The sequence below is a fragment of the Lactuca virosa genome, chromosome 2 (genome assembly GCF_052849685.1).
Source record: "Lactuca virosa cultivar CGN04683 chromosome 2, Lactuca_virosa_CGN04683_v6, whole genome shotgun sequence".
Classification (NCBI taxonomy): Eukaryota; Viridiplantae; Streptophyta; class Magnoliopsida; order Asterales; family Asteraceae; genus Lactuca; species Lactuca virosa.
In genome coordinates, this window is record NC_136427.1 from 78703592 (window position 1) to 78714040 (window position 10449).

At 41.6% G+C, this 10449-nt stretch overlaps 1 long non-coding RNA gene across 3 annotated transcripts; it reads left to right on the top strand.

Annotated features, from left to right (window-relative positions):
- The first annotated feature begins 9118 nt into the window (after window positions 1-9118).
- LOC145156411 (uncharacterized) lies at window positions 9119-10087 on the top strand. Of its 3 annotated transcripts, XR_013736678.1 has the most exons (4): window positions 9119-9244; window positions 9405-9492; window positions 9808-9844; window positions 9934-10087. It is a non-coding gene; the product is annotated as an uncharacterized LOC145156411 (long non-coding RNA). The 3 variants fall into 3 exon arrangements; XR_013736676.1 differs by having other exon boundaries at window positions 9808-10087; XR_013736677.1 differs by having other exon boundaries at window positions 9119-9238; window positions 9808-10087.
- Window positions 10088-10449: the final 362 nt, after the last annotated feature.

Here is a 10449-nt window from a genome sequence, read left to right on the forward strand (position 1 = left end):
TAATCCCCGAAACCTTCCTTGATTCGAGGATGGATCTTGTGCTTCCAGTTGTACGAGCCCAAAACTACCTTCCATACATATCCATACTTTCCTCAAGAATTATCTTGGGTCTTCTAAGTCCTTTTTATAAAATACTCCTAAAACCTACTCCTCAGCGAAACAACCACACAAAATACTGCCTAGGCTATCCTAGGACTCATCCACACCCCCTTTGCTATCAGCTGCTGAAGAACCCCCACCAGCGCTAGCTAACCACTTCACGAATACAACTACATGCAACCAAGCTTAAATAATCCTTCGACTGAAGGACTCAGCTCTACAACAGTTGGACTAAACAAGAGCTATGTAATAGGTCTGAGTCCTTCATTCTAAAATTATTTAGCCTTCATAGATTGTAATCATATTGTATTCATTTGACGGTTAACTCTCATCAACATGGGTCCCACAAAGCACAAAGTAAGAAACATTCTAATAGAGAAACCGACTGGCACTAAAACGCAATAAAATCAGACAGATCCTCATACGAAATCCTTGATCTCAAACTCCCCGCACCACGGGTACACCTTCGCCATGCTCTCACTCTCCCTAGAATGTCTAATCATTCCTCACGCTGACCTGCTATACACTGCACCAACTCATGAAACTTCCAACAACTCTGCAACACTCGTGTATGCTAGCCATACATAACACTGGATCCTATAGACAATCGAATATCTGATCCTACCCTATGCCCTTCATCAAACAAGAACAGGAAATAAGGCCAAATCAAACATTCTTAGGCTATAGAATCTTAATTATGTACAACTATGATGCATACACTAAGCAACAACAGTAATGATGTCAATTTCATATAAGGAAGAACCCTAGGCTATTAGGCATCATATATCAGACAATTCTACGATGCTATTCCGGAAGATCCGTAGCCTATCACTAGCATGTTCTTCTAACATATCACAATATCAAAGAACAGTTTGGTAATTTGGGGTCAACTTGATGGCTCCATTTGATCGTACACATAACATCCGCTTTTGGTTATTTTGAAGGCAACTTTGAAAGTTATTTTTAAAATCCTTACTTTGAAAATCATTTTTAAAACCCTTTCTCCTTAGTTTGAGACTCGATTCACACGAGTGTTCCTCCAATACACTCAAACCAAGGCTCTGATACCAACTTGTAACATTCTAGGAATTTCAACAAATTTAAAGTTTTGAAAACAACCCGTTTACTGGTAAAAGGGTTTATAAAAACATTGTCTCCAAAATATGATATAAAATCAGACTCTCCAAAGACCCTATCCGTTGTAAAACTGAGGATGTGTATGGCCACGCCTTCGCCTTGCAATGAATCATCTGAAGAACCTGAAACCATAAACAAAACTGTAAGCACAAAGCTTAGCGAGTTCCCCCAAAGTACCAACACACAACAAATTGCACATATACAACAACAACATGTACTTGGTACACAACTAAAAGAATGGATTACCGCTAAGCCCATCGTATGAGTCTGGCTTGCCTATCGCTCCCACAACTCATATCTGGTCTGCTCTTGACCCCACAACATAAGTCTAGCTTACCCTCGGGGCCTACTGCTTATGTCTAGCTTGCTCCCAACCCAATCAGTCATCGGACTGGCATATCAATGTTCAGCCCTCAGTACGAGTCTGGCATACCAACCGGTCCTCAACTTGTATCTGGAATGCTACTGAGCCCACATTATGAGTCTGACATGCTCTACCCAACCGTCAGCTCATATCTGGATTGCTCCAATACCCTCAAGTCCTCAATGCGTATCTAGAATGCACCTGACTCCTTAGTATGAGTTTGGCATGCCCTACCCGACCCTCAGCTCATATCTGAAATGCTCCAGGGTTTGTTGGCTACAACACGAAGAAGTACAACCTCAACTAAACACAATATGCCGTCAACTAACAACCATATATGGGTACACATGCAGACAAAATCACAGGTAGTCCTACTGATCTACGAGACTAGCATATCAAGACTATCATGCGTATATATTTCATACTCATCATATCAACAATATCAGGTTATCCAACCAATGGGCTGGCCTTGGTTCCTTCGACCCGTAAGTACAGTGAGGAAAACTCACCTCATACTGCCGAATCATACAGACGATCCCTGTTTGCTAGCTGACAGATCCCCCAACAACCAATATCAAGACAACACCCCATCAACAGCTGATCCCATGAATAATCTCTTACTGCAGATTCGCTAAAATCCATGCGCTATCAAAAATACCACAATGACAACCCATCAATATCTAGCCCCTGACTTACACTATGAATCAAAATTAAGGTAAAATACCTTTTGACCCTTCCTCAAGCTTGCCCAAAGCCAAGGCCCAAGCTAGATGACCAACGGCCCAAAATCCAAAAATAAACATCCAAAGCCCTAATATCCAAATTGGGCCCAAAACCATAATGGACCTATCCCAAGCAGGCCCAAAATATCCAATGGTCAACCCTAGTCCACTTATAGTCAATGGCCAAACGTCCAAAAGGTCAAAAATTCAATAAAACCTAACCTGACCGAGTACGCCCCGTGTACTCAGCTGGTACGCCCAACGTACACCCTTTGGGGCTAGTAGGCGCAAGGTACCGAATGGGTACGCCCAACATACTCCTCTGAATCCTAACTTCACCAAAAAGCACTTAATCACTAAAGCCCTTGCTCTAAATTATCAGATTTGATTCCTATAGATGACTTATCACGTCAAGTAGGCAACTTTACTTGCATGAATTACTTAATGGGAATCTAGAGTTCAAAAGAGCTTAATGAAGGGTTTTAACACATGTATGAGTGCAAATAAACCACAAAGATCACATTTTTATGACTTTGGGTCTCCTAAAACATCCAGATCCAAAAGATCAAACCTATAAAACAACCTTAGCTCACAAAGACCACCAAAGAGGCCAAAATGACCAAAAACAACCCCAAGAGAAGATCTATGAAATGAGCAGACAAGATCAAGGCTTTATACCTTCAATGTCACGAAATGATGATGCAGATACTGGATCTCTAAGCTCCTCTCCAAATATTGAGTCTTCAAACTTCTCCTTCTCTTGCACAAACCATCACCAACACTCTTCCAAGCTTCAACACTCACTCCAAGCATTCTAGGGTAACAATGAACGATAAGAGGGTTGGAGGCTGACCCAAAATGACCAGAGGAAGGTCAATATGTTGCTTATATAGGGTAAAACCCCAAAAATTAGGGTTTGGTGCTGAAGGGACTACGCCCCACGTACCCCTTACTAGGCCCGGTTTACTCTTGGACCACCAGCGATCACTTAACCCGGTACGCCCCGCGCACTAGATGGCCCACCTAGACTCAGAACTTCACTTGGCCTTATCTCCTTCGTCCTGAGTATGTTTCCAACGAACTTTATATCTACGGAAAGGTGACGAGAAGCCCTATGCTTTTATCAACTCACCCTCACCTCAAAACTTCCCGAACAAGAATCCAAAATTCATAAAGGACCGAGTTAACAAATTACGATTATACCCTTGGGCTCCGAAACAACATCGAACACTCAGTTCGTTTAGACTATAGCACCCACATCCAAAAAGGGCCAAATCGTTTCTTCCCCAAGGCCCTAAGCCTTATGATAACTGATGATCGGGCCACAACCCTGAATAATGAAGCCACTCGAAACCGGGTGTTACAGAAGATACTCCAAATGGGACTCTCCTGGCCAGACATCCACGAAGATGCCACTAAAATCACTCGCACATGTGTAGAGAGCCAAGCCTTATCCCCGGTTCAGGGCGTTCCCCTGGCACCGCTAACGAGCATTGTCATCCCATGGCCGTTCAACCAATTGGGGATCGACATCGTAGGACCATTCCCTTAAGGCCTCAGTAGAATCAAATTCCTAGTCATACTTGTGGATAATTTCATAAAGTGGATAGAGGCAGAGCCGTTGGCATGTATCTCAGAAAGGCAGATGATCAAGTTTTTATGGAAAAACATGATCACAGGGTTCAGGACACCTAAAGTCTTAATCAATGATAATGGCCTGTAGTTCGCCGAGAATGCATTTAAAGACCGGTGCTCAGAGAGGGGCATTGAACAAAGGTTTACATCTGTGGCACACCCTCAGGCGAACAGGCGGATGGAAGTGTCCAACCGGATACTAGTAAATGGAATCAAGAAGCAACTTGGAAAAGCCAAAGGCAATTGGACATATGAGCTCCCAGGATCGTACAAGCACAAATGAAACTCAATTCAGTCTGGCATACGATGCAGAAGGAATGCTACCAGCAGAGTCAATGATAGGCTCAATACAAACAATACACGTCCTAGACCAGGAAAACTACAAGGACCTGAGACAAAATTTGGATCTCCTAGAGGAGCGTCGAGAACAATCCAGCATGCGCCAAGCCGCATACAAAAAGGTCGTGGAGGGATATTACAACTAGTAGGTAAAGGAAAAAGCTTTTTAAATAGGAGACCATGTCCTACGGCAGAACGAGGCCAGTCATGCGTAACCGCGTGGCAAGTTAGGAGCAACATGGGAAGGACCATACAATGTGGTCGAGATACATCGCAATAGGTCCTACTCTCTTGAAACGAGCGAGGGACGGCCAATACCAAAGGGAATGGAACGCAATGCATTTGAAAAAAAATTCCATTTCTAGAAGACGCCTCGAGCGACCGCTGAGCAAACGACCTACGCAGAAGGGGTAGCACACATCGTAAAGTAAATTATGGCTGGATTGATCACCCGGAGCAGCAAACGGACACTCATTGTGATCCGAATAGGAACCTTAGCGTGTCGAAATGCCAAGTATCTTAGCATGATAACGGCAAATATTGTGTATCTCAAAGATGAAAACCTTAGTGTGTTTGATCAAAAAAGTGATTATTCAAAATCAAAATGCATTATATAGAGGATACTAAGTTTATCCATACTTTAAAATGCCACCAGCATACTCAGAGTATCCACACACAATATAAACGTTAGTGCCTTCACGAAATACATCAGTGCATTAGAGCATGGCACATATATCAAATATACCAATGCATTAGAGCATGTCACACATCTCAAATATAACTATTCATTAGAGCAAAGTACATATATCAAATATGCCAATTCATTAGAGCAAGACATACATCTCAAACATACCAATGCATTAGAGCACGACAAACATATCAAACCTCAATGCATTAGAGCATATCACACACAGAAACGTCGCAAATTCGAAAAGGCCAAAGAATCGAAAATTCTATCATAATAATACAGCAACCAGGACACACATATACACATATAAACATTAACACAAAGTACTAAGACATGCCTGTTCCATTATATTTAGCAAAACACGGGCCATGCAGGGCCTAGCGAAAACTAAGGAAAATAAGCAATACAAACAGTAAACCATATTTCACGCCCCGAAAGGCATCACAAGGGAATGAGCCCATATCAAAGATTACCTCCACCAGCACCACCAACATCATTTTCAAATCCATCTCCACCAACACCATCATCATGACCAACGTCACCGTCACCATCACTGCCTCCATCAACACCACCTCCACCAGCACCATCGCCTCCATCATCCCCACCAACACCAACTTCAATACCCCCTCCACCAGCGCCACCAGCACCATTGCTATCACCACCGCCGCCCATACCTGCACCAAGACCAATTGCATGACCATAATGTTCAACACCATCCATAGGATCATCACCATCATCAAAAGCACACAGGAGCCCGAGACCAACGATATCCAATTGCCCCAAACCAAGAATCTCAGTGTAATCCATTTTCACAGACGCCAATAGAGCATCCTCAAAACTAGATGTATGGCTCAAAAAGGAATCGCTACCCTCTGGGTCGTAGGTCCCAACATCAATATAAGCTTTCAGACCAGCATGCCCAGATTCCTCTCCTGTAATGAATGCAACGTGACAAATTCTGTTGACACCACCTATGAACTCCAGATGTTCAATGAGCTTATCCATCAGACGAACAACACCAACATGTAACAAACAATCATGATTTACATGCAACGATTCCAACTCCACCTGTATCGCATCTAACTCCCAATCACGATCAGAAAGATCATGTTCCAAACTTTTGTTCTGGATCAACAAACCCTTGTTAGATTGGGTCAAAACGCCAACACGAGCCTCTAGCAATGACCAAACATCCTCCACAAATGTTGTATATGTTCTAAGATAGTTAGTACGAAGATAGAGCAGAGCCACCAATAGCATCTATATCGCTTCTTAGATAGGATATGTTCTAAGATAGAGTAGAGCCACCAATAGCATCTATATCGCTAACATTTGTTGGAGGAAGATCATGACGAGCAAACTCTAAGGCATTTTCACGAACGGATAATCGAGAGTTAGTACGAAGATCCCACCCCAGGACAAATAGGGGCACACCAGGGCCCGGAAGTCCATGTAAGCCCTGCACAAGAACAGGCTTACGGTGCGCAACCTGTGCCCCACCACTCGTTAGAAGGGGGTAGAAGGAAACCCATATACAATAGCTGCTGACATGATAGGCTGCTTAGGCGCCCCTTCATAACCCTCAGATTGTTAAACGTCATCATCGGGTATAACCACCAAAACACCAGGTTCGAAAGAGATCGAAGACATAAAATGTTCAAATCCACGCCTTTGCATAACATGCCTCCCAATCAAGCCAGAACCATCCCTAAGAGAGGGTTCACCCATTGCTTGGATAACTTTCTGCTTTGCCATGGCGCGGTGAACACTTGACACGATCCCATCCTTGCTATCCTCCACCACTTTACTAGAAGGCCCCTCATCCATCCGGACAACTAGGATCACGTGCGAGGGAATGACCGGGGAAGGCCCGCTTTCTGTTGTTGAAGAACTCCCCAGACGTTGGGCCACCGTAGATGGCAGCTGGCTTAGGCGGCAAGGCGGTGGAAGAGTCTCGTGCAAATCCACCACACGGTGCTCCAACTTTCCTTGGGTACCATTTCCGAATGACGACATCATGGAAACAGAACATTCAATACCTGTGAAGGCGATAACTGGTCAAACGGTTATTATGTCAAAAAAGGGGGGGAGGAAGATCACGAGAATAACAATACTACCATTAGACAAAGTGAAGAAGATCGGCCTCTCGCCACGGGCAAACCAACTAGGGCTCATCCCAACACCGGAAAGCAAGACCTCCCATAACCCGTTCACATCTACTTGAAGAGTCTACAATAAATCAGCAGTGGCCTGGTTGTGGGGGAATAGCTTTGGAGTAACATCATAAAAGTTGTTCGCTCGACAAGGCTCTTGACCACGCAACTCCCGATTGAACCTTAACCATTTCTCATGCCAGTTCTTTGGTGTCTTACTGTCCGGAACAAGACTGTGACCCCACGATAAGCAGAAAATGTGTACTTGTCGTCGGTAGCTCAAAATCGAAAGAAGTTTTTGAAGACAAAGAAGTCTGGGATGATGATGTCGGCTCGACATATCAATTCAAAGGCCACCATTTTATGAACCGTATTAGGAATCAACATTTTGACGCTACAACCATTATGGTGGAGGAGCTCCTCCTGGAAGTAAACACTGATCTTCCCGATCGGAGGGGAAGTGATCATGGCACCGGGAATGGGAACTCCACCACGTCGGCCAGAGACAAACCATACATCTCATGCAGATTGTCAAACTCATAAGCGGTAGGAAGAAGACTAGCTAGAGTTTCCATAACAAGAAACCACCAAAAAGAAGAAAAGGAAGGATAAAGTGCAGAAAGAAAGTGGGAAAGATGAAGAGTTCCTCCCAGATATAAGAAAGAAGGCAGATGGCGAGACTTTTCAAAAACATGACAAGTAACGTAACCGCAGAAGGGATAAGAGGTCACATCACGACATTGAAGCGATTAGCGAATGACTTCCCAACACGTGTGCATAGCCATTAAGTCCAAAACATCATAACTAACTAGAAAAAACTATGACTACTGGACTAGGGTACTTGATGACACACATCCTAGCGCATGCCAGGACCAGGATCCCAGGTCGAAGGATCCTTCAGCTAGGCCAGCCAAGCCCGGCCTGGATGCCTTAGTAAAGGTTCTAGCGCCTGAGTGTTCCCTCAGGGAGGAACGCCCACACGAGAAGTCCGGTCTCACCAAGAGCATCGCTGCTATAGGATAAATACAACGACTCTAGGTGACAAAGAGTATTCCTAGAGGACTAACACCTGAGCCAATCGTTGGCCCCGACAAAACAGGGGATACGATTAGCCAATTAGAGTAACGGATCCTGTCGGAACTGCAGTCCCTGTTCCCCGTACGGAACAGCAAGGATCCCTGGTATAAAAGGGCCTCCGACCTACCTTGAGAAGTAAGTGATCTCTCTCAGTTTTCATCACATATATCTCCCACTCACTTAACCGTCATAGCGTCTTCCTGGGATCTCCTCCCAAGAAACGGCTGACGGTCTTCTTTTTTGTGACTTTGCAGAGCCTTCCAATGACATCAAGCACTCTGAGAGCCGGTGGTCGGAGCCAAGGTCGCATCACAACGTATTTGGTGTATAGTTCAAAGATATATGAAGAGTAGAGCTTCAAGTTATTTAACTCCAAATTGGATATAGTTTTATTAGAAAAAGTATTACACATCCTTGCATCCACAGTAATATGTGCTCTATTTATGATATTTTTATAAACCCACTGGAGAAATAAAGAATTATTATGGACAAAGAAACAAATAAGTTTTCCTCAAGGAATGTCGGATTTTAATATTAAACCTCAATCATTTGTGTAAGATTGTACAGTTTTGATAAAAAAAAATTATGCCTTTCAAATTTTAAATTGTACAAGTTTTGTCTTAATCAGATGGTAAGTTCATTTGATATTCTCATTGGTTTATGTAGAAAGAGAAATATTTTATGAAGTTTAATTTTAGGGATTTAAATATGAGGCCAACTATGCTTTTCGGATTTGATTTTAAGACTGCTTCATGTATTCAATTATAACACAATCAGGTAAATTTTTATTTGATTGTCCCATTTCATTCTTCTTTAGTTCTTTTAGCATCTTTTTGTTTAATTGCAAAAAAATACATGGGTTTAACAATATATCCTATTTTCTTTCTTTTTGGTTTGAGACGAACTCATGTATTTTTCGATTTGAGACAAACTCATGTTGTATTTGGAGTTTGATCTGGTATCAAAGAAGCAGATCACGAGGGTTTTGTTATGTATGGACGAATGGCCATTTGATCTATCTCATGTCAGTGTAATGTCTTTTTCTTTTAATAAATCTTGTATATGTTTAACTTGATAAAGGTGACCTGTATACATGGTGACCAAAAGCTTGTTTGAGTTTTTACAAATCTAATATAAGTTTTTTGGTTCCTCACTAATTTTTGACGAATATGATTTTTTTGGTTTTGCAGTTGGTGAGTGATGTTCATGCTTGGACTTGAGTGATGTAATCTTACAAAAATGCAATAGAAATTGGAGTTCCTTGTAAGAGCGGTAGAGGTAATGGTGGTCAACTGTAGTCTTGACATCATGGTTGGTCTGGAATGGAAATTTAAAATATGGACTCACAAGACCTAACTTATAAAATAGAGTAAATTATCTTATTGTTAAAGTTTTAGTAAGTAATTAGTGTTTTTATCCTTTTTTTGAAATGACATGTATTTATTCTCTTTTAATTTTTCTTTTGTTACAATGCATTCTTATTGACTATGTATGTGGGTATGATATTCATTTTCTAACTGATCTACTTAGTGGTTTTCAAGTTTTTTGTGTGTTTTTATTTCATGATTGTAATTTTGGTTTTTCTTGAAACAGGTGAAGAATGGTGACACATTCCAAGACTTACGGAGAGGTGATGATGGAATGCATAGACCATTAATTGCATGTAACTCTTGGCTTAAAAGGAGATACATGGTGCTCTAATATTATCATTCTTTTCAGGCTTAAAAGGGAATGGTTTATATCAATAACCTGAGTTGTAATAAACATGTTGTTGGAAACAAGGCTGCCAAAGAGAAGTCAGAGGGGTTGGAGGTGGAATTCACTTAACTCATGGGGAGGGTACTAATCGTTGCCATTCGTAGTCAAATATTCAATGGTCTTTTTTAAAACAAAAAAATTATAAAGGTTGCTTGGTTAGCCTTTGTTTGTTCTATTTACAATATGTTAAGTAAGTTTTGTAATATGTTTATTCTTCTCAAATGTCGTAATGTTTTTCCATATTTTGCATTCTTTTACCTTCAAATGATGTAAATATGTATTCGGTTAGTCTTTGATGTGATGTTCATGTCAATTGATTCAAAGATCTAGGCATTATAAATCATATCATGCTTGTTTATTCTATGAGCAAATTATCGGAAAATGACAATGTATTTTACTTTCTTCTTTTTTTAGTATAAGCCATGTAACTCATTTTTACCATAATAGCAAGATACTTACATGTAGATACTTAAAATA